At 43.1% G+C, this 12,164-nt stretch overlaps 1 protein-coding gene across 4 annotated transcripts in view; it reads right to left on the bottom strand.

Moving 5' to 3' along the window:
• AUTS2 (activator of transcription and developmental regulator AUTS2) overlaps positions 1-12,164 on the bottom strand; it is a gene marked incomplete at both ends in the record, with an annotated part of 1,191,273 nt that overhangs the window by 52,034 nt on the left and 1,127,075 nt on the right. The window lies entirely within an intron of this gene.

Here is a 12,164-nt window from a genome sequence, read left to right as displayed (position 1 = left end):
CTACCTAAGAGCACCCAGTACTTCTTTCTTAACCTTCAACTGTGCTACAAGAAATTTAGGTTTAATTATTAAGCAGCAAGGCAGCTCTTCTTGTGTCTTAAAACAACCTCTTCAATAAGTCATTGCCTCCTGTCATTAAAAAAAAAAAAAAAAAAAGAAAGAATGGTAAACAGAACTTAAGAATTCTGGCAAAGCAATAAGATGACTTAGGGTAGATACTATACAACAGCTCAAAAGTTCACTTGGAGACCCTTTTTTCTTTCATTCTTTTCTTTTCTTTTTTTGGACTGGGGATTGAAACCAGGGGGCATTTTACCTCTGATCTATATCCCCAGTCCTATTATTATTTATTTAGTGGTAGTGAGGATTAAACCCAGGAACATTCACTTCTGAGCTACATCCCCAGCCCTGTTTTTTATTCTTTATTTTGAAACAAGGTCTCCCTAAGTTGCAGAGGGCCTGGCATGCATCTGCCGGCTTTCAGGTGGTCAGGGAGTGAGGATCCGGCCTTCGTTGGCAGCTCTGTCTCACAATCCTCAGGTTCAAAAGGATTCTGAGAAATAAAAGGGAACTTGGCCATAAAACAACTGTAGATTCCTTCCATGCAAAAGACGCTTAATGACTCCTAACAGCAAACTGTACCAAAAATAGCTGGGATGGAGCGGGCTGTGATTATAGGCTGAGACAGGACCATCGCAGATTCGAGGCCAATGTGCAGCAACTTAATAAAGGACTGGGGTGTACCTCACTCGACCCCGAGTACCACCAAAAAGAAAAAGAAGAGGCCTGGGTGTATGGGATAAAATCAATGGAGGGGAATGTTCACAGTTGTACAACCTAGCGTGCGGTGGACGGCGAGGGTAGGCACTGGAGTGGAGGGCAGTATACGTGAGCACTGTGCTCTCAGTCTTTCAGTGTGTTTGAAATTGTTCATACAAACTGTCAGGCAAAAACAATCTAGACAGTGGGCATCTTCCACACTGCACAGCACTTGTCCCACAACATCGAGGATTCCTAGGTTTCCGTAGGATATTTTATCGATGCAGCAGAAACATGCCACAATGTAGGGTTGTGTAAACTGTGATTATTGAACACCACCAGCTCTGTTTCCCAGAGTCACAGAAAGCAACCCGTCTAAGATTAGACACCCTTAAGCTGCTGTGAACTCTGCAGAAGACTTCCCTGGCCCCTCCCATGCAGAATTAAATGCTCAGGAGGCTAACCTTTTTATATACTCTGCTGTCTCAGATCATTAAAAATCTAGGGCGTAAGTGTTTATTATTCTGAATGGTGCATAAACCAATTCCTACCAAACCTGCAAATCTGAGTTCTAATTAAGAAACTGATTAGGATGCGAAACCCACTGGAAACTGGAGAAGCCAGGTGCGATCCTGGGGAGTGGCAGCCTCTCTCCTAATTCACAGCTCCATCATGGAGAAGATCGAGCGCTCCTGCCATGTCTGCCTCAACCGTTTGTTGTAAGGTCAGAAAACTATAAATGTACTTAATGAAGAAACAAGAAAACGCTTGAAAATTTTTAATGCATGATACACTACTAATTTACTGAATGGCTTTTGCATCTGTTTTCAAAAGCAGTACATGTGTCTCCTGGATCATCAGAAAACAGAATTGCTAAGAATTGGGAGCATGTGGAATCTGGGAGCTGCAGGGAGCTACCTGGGCAGGAGGAGGCTGCTCGGCTTTGATGAGGACCAAACGAATGGAGAGTTGAGGTCAACAATTGAGAGAATTTGTACTGATGCACTTCCAATCTTCTTGTCAGGAGAAGGCAGAGAGTGTGCAACAGCTGATGCCCACTGTGCACGGACCGGGTCTTGACAAACAGCAGCGCTGGGAAAGAGCTGCCCTGACCATGTGCTGTGACGTCTGCAAGTCAACCCAGGAGCCTGCGGTCAGCTTCTCAGCCTCATTCTCCCAGGCCCCCAGGCCCAGTCTCCTCAGCCCCTCTCAGGACGTAGAAGCTCCCGTGTGTGAGGAGCCTAAGGGGGAGGTAGGCCATGAGACCAGCCTCTGCAGGGGAAGGCGTCCTGAAGTCTGTGTGCAGAAAATACACTTAGAGATGTTCATCTTCTCATTCACATGCAAAAATCTGACCCAAGACTAGATTTTCTGCTTGAGAGGGGGAAAAAATGGCTTAAGGAACCCTGTGTCAACTGACAAAACTGAGCTTTTGGAAAGTTAGCTAGACTGACGTAGCACACAATGGCAAAGTTAACTGTATTATGGTTATGTAAGAGAATATCCTTATTTTTAGAAAAAAAATAATTTAGATTTAAAAGGCCATGAGAGCTGGATGTGGTGGGCATGCCTAAACCCCAGTACTTTGGAGGCTCAGACAGGAGGATGGCAGGGTTGAGGCCAATCCCAGCAATTTAGCAAAGTCCTCTGTAACTTAGTGAGACTTTGTTTCAAAAATAAAAAGGGATAATGGTATAGCTCAGAGGTAGACTGCCCCTGGGTTCAATCCCCAATAGCAAAACATAAAATAAAATAAAAAAAATATCATAATATATGCAGATTACCCTGAAGCGGTTAAAAAATGTCTGTGAATATGTGTGTGTGAGAGAAAAAAATAAATGAATATGAATGAGCCAAAATGATAAAGCTAATAATGCAAAAAAAATTTAAGTTTAGGTAAGGAGTATATGAAGTTTGTACTATTCTTTGTCGTTTTCTCCTCTTTTTTGACACAAAGTCTTGCTAAGATGCCCAGGCTGGCCTGAAACTCCTGAGCTTAGGCGATCTTCCTGCTTTAGCCTCCTGCATGACTAGGACTACAGGTGGAATGCCAGCCAACTCAGCCTTACAGTTTATTCTGAGCATCTTTGAAATTATTTGAAAATAATAAAAAAAAAACCCGATAGAGTATACCTGTTATGGTCATTTGGAATGACTGTCACTAAAAGTAGAATTAGAACAAGTGATCACTATTTTCTTTTTTGGCACTACTGGGAATGGAACCCAGGGGGATTCTACCTCCAGGCTACATCCCCAGCCCTTTTTTACTCTTTATTCTTGAAACAAGCTCTCACTAATTTGTACAAGTCTTTACTAAGTAGCTGAGGTTCGCCATGAACCTGCAAGCTTCCTGGCTCAGCCTCCCAAGTTCTGTGACTGCAAGCGAGCACTACTACACCCAGCTAGTGATCATTCTTCACTTAGTTTTGTTTTTAAGTTCTTCAGAAGACACTATCAAGAAAGTGAAGGCCAGCCAGGCATGGTGGTGCAGGTTTGTAATCCCCGTGCATGGGCTTGGGAGGCGGAGACAGGAGGATCGGGCTGGCTCCTCACTGGCTTAAGAGACCCTGTTTCTAAATAAAAATATAAAATAGGTCTGGGAGTGTAGCCCGGAGGTAAAAGGGTTTCCAGGAACCCCAGTACCACCAAAAAAAGACAAAAAGAAAAAAGAAAGAAAGAGAAGACCACTCATACAATGCGAGAAATCATATACATATAAAGAGCCTACAGAGCCGGGCGTGGTGGCGCACACTTGTAATCCCAGAATTCGGGAGGCTGAGACCGGAGGATCGTGGTTCGCGGACAGCCTCAGCTACATAGTGAGGCCCTCTGCAACTCAGTGAGACCCGGTTTCAAAATAAAGAATAAAAAATAGGGCAGGGGGTGTAGCTCGGAGGTAGAATGCCCCTGAGTTCCATCCTCAGACCCGCAAAAAAAAAAAAAAGAGCCTACAGTCCAGAATATACAAAGAACTATTTCACCTGGATAATGAAGACTAAGTAGAAAATTTTCCAAAACAGACATGCAAATAAAAACAATACTGAGAAAACATGCCGGCTGTAAGGAGAAAGACTGGCAATGGCAAAGGCGTGGGGAAGCCGAACACTGTGGAGGGGAGGAAAAAAGGTGCAGTTGCTTTGGAGACGCCTGGCAGTCCCTCAAAAGGCTACGTACACACAGAGCTGCCACACGGCCCAGCAATTCCACTCTTAACTACCTGAGAGAAAGATATATGCCCATCTACACAATAAAGTTCACAGTGGAATTATTCCTAACAGCCAAAACAATAGAAACAACCCAAATGCCCCTGAATGATGAACCTATAGACAAAACGTAGCATTATCCACAACGTAGTGTTATTTGGCACTTAAAATGAAATGCCAATACATGCTACAACCCAGGTAAGCCTTGAAAGCGAGCGAAAGCAGCACAGGTTGTATCATTCGGACAAAATGCCCTGAATAAGCATATCCAGAGAAAGAGAGCAGATGAGTGGTTGCCTGGGACTGAGGGAGGTGCAGGGATGGGGGTAATGGCTAGCGGGTACAGAGTTTCTTTAAGGTGTAATGAAAATGTCCTACTTTCAAAATTTATTTTATATATACCTGTACTGGTGCATTGTAGTCTCCCATCATAATACAGTTCAGAGTAATAAGGACATACGTGCACATTGCACTTAATGAGCTAAAATTTTGCTGAGAGTCACCTAATTCTGGTAACATACTAAAAAACCACTTAACTGTACTCCTTAAAAGAGTAGATTTTATAGTCTGCTAATTTCATCTCAATAAAAAAAAGTCGGGTGTCCTATTACTGCTTACTAATGGGCAAATAGAGTCATTGGACCTTTAAGAGGGAAGTTGCCGGCCCTGTGCCCACAGCCATCCTAGCCTCTCAAAGAGGGCCCCTGTGGCCTGCTTCTACCACCTCTGCAGCCTTCAGAGTCTCAGGAACAGAATACTTCCGCCAGCTTCATTATCATAGCGTGGAAAGTATCCAGGCCCAAGACTCCCTAGCCTAGAGCTGGGCGTGGTGGTGCACGCTTGGTATCCCAGCATTTGGGAGGCTGAGACAGGAGGATTGCAGTTCTCAAATAGCCTCAGCTACTTAGTGAGGCTCTTTGCAACTCAGTGGGACCCTGTTTCAAAATAAAAGAATAAAAAATAGGGCTGGAGGTATAGCTCAGAGGTAGAATGCACCTGGGTTCCATCCTCAGTACTGCAATGAATGAATGAATGAATGAATGAATGGTGAGACCAGGGTCCTGCCCAGAAGGATCTCACAACTTCTGGGAAGAATGGTTAAACAAAACACTTCAGTATGATGGAAGTTCCCTAATCTAATATTAAATGCCTCTTCCCATTCTAGGCAGGGACAGTTTCCTGGACACTGACGGGGAACAGGAATGAGCGTCATTACAGGTGGAGAGAAGGTCCCAGGGAGAGAGAGGAGTCTACTAGGGCCACTGGGCTCCTGACCAGATGGGAACAGCAAGGTGGGCAGAGGCAGGAGGCAGCACCTGGGCCTGGGCCAGCCTGAGCTGTGTGAGTGCCTCGGGAGGAGGAGCTGGGAGACCCTGTGGCTCTGCGGGTGCAGAGCGGGCCTCAGCTTTCACAAAGAAAAGAAAGTGGCTCCTCCCAGGAGCCCTGATCCTGCCCTGAGGTTGTGCTTGGGTTTCCCTTTTATGGCAGCCCCTTGGGAGAAAGGGAGTTCAGAGGATAACTGGGAGGACCGAAGGTCCTTTTAATCAGGAAGCATTGTTGAGGATTGTGTGTGTGTGTGGGGGGGGGGGTTAATGGACTGGTTAAGGATGTAGAATGCCTGGCACTCCTTATGGGGCACAGAAACATATGAAAATGTGAATTCTTCTCTCTGGTAATAATTACTAAGTGGGAAATGGTCAGAGGCACCACTGGCAGCACGCTGCTTCCAGATGGGCCTCAGAACCGCCCGGCCAGGCCAGGCTTGGCCCGGCCTGTCGACAGCTCACAAGGGTCTTCCCAGTCTCTTTCCAACTAGATGCTGCTGCAATACAGAAACTGCAGCAACCCAACACTCTGCACTGGACAGTACGAACACAAATAAGATTCACTTCTAAACTTTGGCCCTAATATAAACAAATTATGTGCTTTAAAAAAATTTCACAATCAACCGGGCGTTGGGGTACAGGCCTGTAATCCTAGTACTTGGGAGTACGAGAAAGGACGGCCAGCCTCAGTTACTTAGTGAGGTCCTGTTTCAAAATAAAGAGTAAAAAATAGGGCTGGGAGTGTAGCTCAGAGGTAGAATGCCCCTGGGTTCAATGCTAATACTGAAAAAATAATCTCAGAATCATAGCAGTTAAGATCCACAGTATCAGCCAGGTACCATGGGGACATGCTTATAAAATCAGTACTTAAGAGGCCGAGACAAGAGGATCACAGACTTGAGGACAGCTTCAGCAACTTAGTAAGACCCTCTTTCAAAAGAAAAAAATAAATAAAATAGGACTGTAGATATAGCTTGGAAATAGAATGGCCCTAAATTCAATCTCCAGTACCACAAAAAGAAAAAAAGAATCCACCTATCAGGATAGCATCAATATACAATCAAAATGTTTCGTTTCTAGATGTAAATAATGGACTCAGGACCTGCTACTCCAAATTATGGCATGTTGGTGAACAACAGAAACTGGGAGATTACTCTCTCCTCTCCCCAGCCTGCCTTTTACTCTGCAGCAGGCCATAAAACCTAGAAGGATTTTCTGACCTACTCCTGCAGCAGGTCATAAGGTCCTCACATGACAAGTGTCTTCCCTACACCCAAGAGAGGAGCACAGAAGAATGTGAACAGGCCTTGCTAGGTGTCCTCGGCGTGCCCTTTGCCCAGCCATGCTTCCCCATAACTGTCCACTCTTCATCCAATCCAGGACAAAAATACACCAGTCCAAGCATTTCTTTGGGTGTGCATTCCATTATGAAGGGTTTCAAGTCAAGTAAAATTTAAACGACAGACATGAGTCATCTTTTCTCTTGTTAATCTGTCTTTTGTTTTAGGGAACTCAGCCAGGGACCCAGGATGGGTGAAGAAGAAATGTTTTCCCTCCTCTATAAGCTACCCATCAAATTATGTGGACAGTTTTGAAAGAGTACAATGTGCAAATTGACTTCAGAAAGCAATTAGAAACAAGGAAGCTGGGCGTTGTGGCGCACACTTGTAATCCCCGCGCTTGGGAGGCGGAGACAGGAGGATCGCGCTGGTTCGGAGCCAGCCTTGCTGGCTTAAGAGACCCTGTTTCCACATAAAAAGGTAAAAAAAAAAAGGTCTGGGAGTGTAGCCCGTGGGAGTGTGTCCCAGAGGTAGAAGGGCTTCCAGGAACCCCAGTACCACCAAACAAACAAAAAAAAAAAACAAAAAAAAAGAAAAAGAAAAAAGAAACAACAACAGCAACACGGCTCAGGCACAGTGGCACATGCTTGCAGTCCCAGTCCTTGAGAGGCTGAGACAAGAGGATTGCAGGTAAGGCCCTCCATAATTTAGTGAGATTCAGTTTAAAAATAAAGACAAAAATATAGGGCTGGGGGTAAAGTGAAGAAGTAGAATGCCCCTGGGTTCAATCCCCAGTACCAAACACACAAAAAGAGGATAGCCTCAAAATGTGAAGAAAACACATTTCAACACTCAATATGTTTTGTTTGATTTCCTCACGGAGCAGATTCTAATAACCAGTCTTTTATTGTATCTGAAAATAGTCATATAAAAATTTTAGTCATCTACTTCTGAATTTGTTCAAGAAGGGAACCATGAAGATTTAGTGTTATTAACTATTACATAAACTGATCTTTCCACCTGAAGGATGAACCGAGTCTTGCAGATTAAATGGAGAGCAACGCTGGCCAGGCTGGAGTGCTGACCCTTCCCCAGCCAGATCCCTTCTGGGCTGTACTAAGCTGTCTTCAGGGAGCCTCACTGGCTTAAAGGCCAAGTTTCCCATAGGAAAGGAAGCAAGCATATACAGTTATTCACATTATCCTCTACTAGTTCCAGTATCGTCTTGATAATTTGATTTTTCCTTAAATTGTTGTTTTGCTTTGTTTTAAATGACTAGCTAAACTCTCTGGAAGAAATTAATGATTGCTTTCGGGAGTTTGCCTTCCTCAAGTTACAGATTATAAAATGACAGATTCATCTTCCACTGCTGAAGCTGTGTAAATGAGTTACAAAATCTTCCAGCTACTCTGCGCTATTCAACATGACAAAGCGGGTGTCTGGGCCTCACTTCCAATTCACGAGCACAGAAGACTTCTAAAGCAGCACAAGCTCAGGTGTGGGCTTTGAACTTGTTCCGTCTTGTCTGAAATTTAATGCTAACCTGTCTTAGAAAACCCAGATGAATAGCTCGGGACAAGTTAGATGCTTAAGAAAGTCCTTTTGTCCGGAGACACAAACTGTTAATCTCTGAAACTTAAGTTTTACAAACAGCCCTGTGATAAACAGGCTTTGGGGGCTGTAATGTACACAGCTGTGGTCCCTTATGCTTGCTACAACAGAAACCTGAACACACACTTGGGTACAATTACTGTTGCTTTGGTAGAAATGTGCAGGTTCCTGCATGCTGGCCTGGAGGGAATTGTCTAATCTGTTCAGAATTGGAAAGCTACCTTTGTATTCCTTCGAGGTGGGGTGGAAATAACCTTTCTCCCCTTAGATGCCGCACAGGTTATGAAAGAGTCACCCGGGCAACAATGCTAATGCTCAGCCTTCCTCAATTCTACACATTCATTAGCGCTAATTGCTGAGGAGGGCAAGGAAGCTGGCACAGAGAACTGAGCACAGAAGTCCAGCTAACCTCCAGAAGAGCCTGCCTTACAGCACCTGATCAAACGCTCCAAGAGCCCAGCCAAGAGAAGGGAGAATTGGTTTTTAGATGCTTTAAAATAAGATAATCCAGTGTGTTATCCTTTACACCTGCCTCTCAAAAGAACAAAAGCACAAGATCCACTCTCAATACAGGTCACTCCAGTTCCAGGAGATGCTTCTGTGTGTAAGCCTCTCTGCCTTAACAATATGATCCTCTAAAACGGGGGATTAAAAGGTCTTGGGGCTCGCCAGCAGCAGTAAGCTGGACAAGGGCCTCTGGATTTCTTTATGCTTAAGATTTTATCTTCTCTGCTCAAAAATTCTGGGATACAAAATTACAGAAGATTCCATTTGTGCTGTGGAATCTTCACTCATTGTTGAGTTTTTCTATTTTCCTACTAGTGCTAGTATTTATTTGAATCCAGGGGCATTCTATCTCTAAGTTACACACCCAGCCCATCCATTAATTCATTCATTAATCCATTCCTTTATTGCTGAGGCTAGACTCGAAACCACGATCCTCCTGTCTCAGTTTCCCAAGTACTGGGATTCATGCATGTGCCACTATGCCTGCTCCTCTTGTTGGTATTTTAAGCCACATGAATTTAAGAGGGCCAACATAAGGTGCTATTTTGACAGGAAATGTCAAAATACTAAAAACAGATTAGATACTATATCTGTGTGTGTATGTGTGCACGCGTGTGTGTGTACCATGATAGAATGTTTACCACCTGTTTAGTATATTTCCATATAGTGATTCAATTTGAACAGTGGAAATGATTTAATAGTACAATTATTTTTAAAAAAATAATTTTTTCATATCTGGGCATGGTGGCACACATCCAAAATCTCACCACTTGGAAGGCTAAGACAGGAAGATCACAGGCTCAAGGCCAGCCTGAGCAACTAGCAAGACCCTGTCTCAAAGTTTAATATTATGGGGCTGGGGAGGTAGAGCGCTGGAGGGGTAGCTCGCAGGTAGAATGCCTTGGGTCCAATCCCCAGTACCAAAAAGACAAATAAAAAAAAACACCTATTTTCATTTAAATATATTTATGATAGCAAAATAGTCCTTGGAAGATTTCTTTCATGAGTTAGTTAATAAAGGTTTCTAATAAACACATCAATCCTCTCTATGCCACATGTTAAGCATGTCAAAAAGGCATTTTAAGGCCGGGCGTGGTGGCGCACGCTTGTAATCCCCGCGCTTGGGAGGCAGAGACAGGAGGATCGCGCAGGTTCGAAGCCAGCTGCGCGCGCTGGCTTAGGAGACCCTGTTTCCAAATATAAAAATGTAAAAAGAGGTCTGGGAGTGTAGCCCGGAGGTAGAAGGGCTTCCAGGAACCCCAGTACCACCAAAAAAAAAAAAAAAAAGGCATTTCAATTGTTAAGTATCCTTCATTATCTTTATATTCATTTATTAAAATGTGAAAAAAATCTAAGTTCATATTTTAAGTCCCACCCTAAAACTAAACACTATAGATCTTGACTCCTACTCCTTTACAATCTGGCTGTCTGTGCTCTTTCCTTTTCCAAGATACTTTATTTAGGGCTGAGTATAATTAAGGACAACACTGTATATGTTTCTTAGAATGGCTATCTATCTCTAAAGGGTACAATAAAGAGATTTCTTATTCGATTTCTCCACCTGGACCAAATGACACCAAAAAGACAGGACCTTAACCTTTAGCTTTGGCTGACTCTCAAAATTCTAACATCAGCTACATTAGTCCCTACCAAGTCAGATAGCGCAATCCCTATCAGCAAGACAAAGACACCAAAGTAGACCAACCCAGATCCAGAGTGCTCCCAGAATGCCGCTTGTTTATCATTTCTCATGTAAGTTTGTTAAACAGAAAGTCCTCAGGAAACCGCAGAATAAAAGTGCACTTGGTGTCCACAGACACCATAGAACAAGGGGACTATAATCACTCCCAAATCTCATTCATTCTCAGAACATAATTCTCTTAAACAGTTGCCCTTATTAGCAGGGATTATGGACCTGCCACTCTATTTCCTTCTACCCAAGGCATCCTTTTAAAAGAGTGTTGATAGTCACTGCCAATGGAATGCTCCAACGTGATGACATTTCAAATAGGCCTTCAGGGTGCTGACAAAGGACCTTCCCTTGGGTTCCGCAGGGGCACTCATTTCTAAGTAAGATTTATCCCAGAGGGAAAGGGCAACATCTCCAAGTCCAATTTAATATAAGTCTTGAAGGGAAGATTGCTTCTCTGTCTTACTTAAAGGCCCAGCCTCCTTGTTCTCTTCCTCAAAAGATCTATAAATCACAGTGTAAGTAGACAAATTCTAAAATGTGATAGAATATGCTACATAAATGTATCATACTTCTTCATTTCTAAGACATACATTCTCCGCTGCACACTTCAATGTTTCTGAAATTTAGATGTGCCTTGCAATCAGTACCTCAGTCTAACAGGAAAGTGCTTCTAACACATACCCCCCACCCCACAAAAAACTAGTATTAATTCAGCAGTGCATCTAGTAGCAGAGTTGGTCAGTCACTTAATGTGATTACTGAAAAGCATCCATCTAGATTAAGTTCTATCAATTCACTTTTAGCATTATACACATTAACACCTAACAAATGCAGAACCTCAGAATGAACATGAAAACACCCTTTCAAAAATATGTGGACATTTTACTGCTTGCTATGAGTTGCTTTTTGATAAGCTTGTTATACACAGAGAATCCAGTTATGCTATTAGCTTTCCGTACCCACAGGATTATAGATCAAGCGTGGAATCAAATTACTGATAAGCACTTATGAAGGTAATTGAAAATATTCAAAGGTCAATATGCCCCTTCAAATTCATAAGCACTTATTCATTTATAAATGAAATTATATAATTACATATATGCAGAAAAGTCTAGAAACAAAAATTAGTCTCAGAGTTACCTGATACATGAGTATGTGTGTATGTGTGCGTGTGTGTGTGTGTGTGTCTGCATGTGCACGTTCCTGGGGATTGAATCCAGGGGCATTCTACCTCTAAGCTACACCCCTTGCCCTTTTTTATTTTTTATTTATTTATTTTTGTTTTGAAGCAGAAGCTTACTAAGGTGTTAGGGTGTCGCTGAGTTGCTGAGGCTGTCCTCAAACCTGCAACCCTCCCGTCTCAGCTTCCCAAGTACTGAGATTACAGGCATGCCCCACCACACCTGGCTCCTGATCCTTAATTCTAAATTGCCTTTTCTAGGTAATTGTCTTTTCTAGGCATATCAGTGTTATGTGTAGCCAATGACCTGTAAACTAAAACTAAATGTACAAGTTTGTTTTGTTGAAAATGCAACTAACTGTGGAACTACCTGAGAAATTTTCCTCTACAACTCAGAAAGGTAAATTAAAGATCCCCCCCCGCCCCCACAGGAGGGAATAACTGAGTCTTTTTGAAATGCCCCTGCCAGGTGTGGTGACACACGCTTGTAATACTACTTCTTGGGAGCTGAGGCAACTAAGTTGCAGCCAGCCTCAGCAACTTAGTGAGGCCCTCTGCAACTCAGTAAGATCCTTGTTTCAAAATAAAAACACGAAAACAAAATAG

Source organism: Muscardinus avellanarius (assembly GCF_963383645.1).
Source record: "Muscardinus avellanarius genome assembly, chromosome: 10".
Classification (NCBI taxonomy): domain Eukaryota; kingdom Metazoa; phylum Chordata; class Mammalia; order Rodentia; family Gliridae; genus Muscardinus; species Muscardinus avellanarius.
The sequence above is the reverse complement of the archived record's forward strand: the minus strand, read 5'-3'. Positions and strand labels throughout refer to the sequence as shown.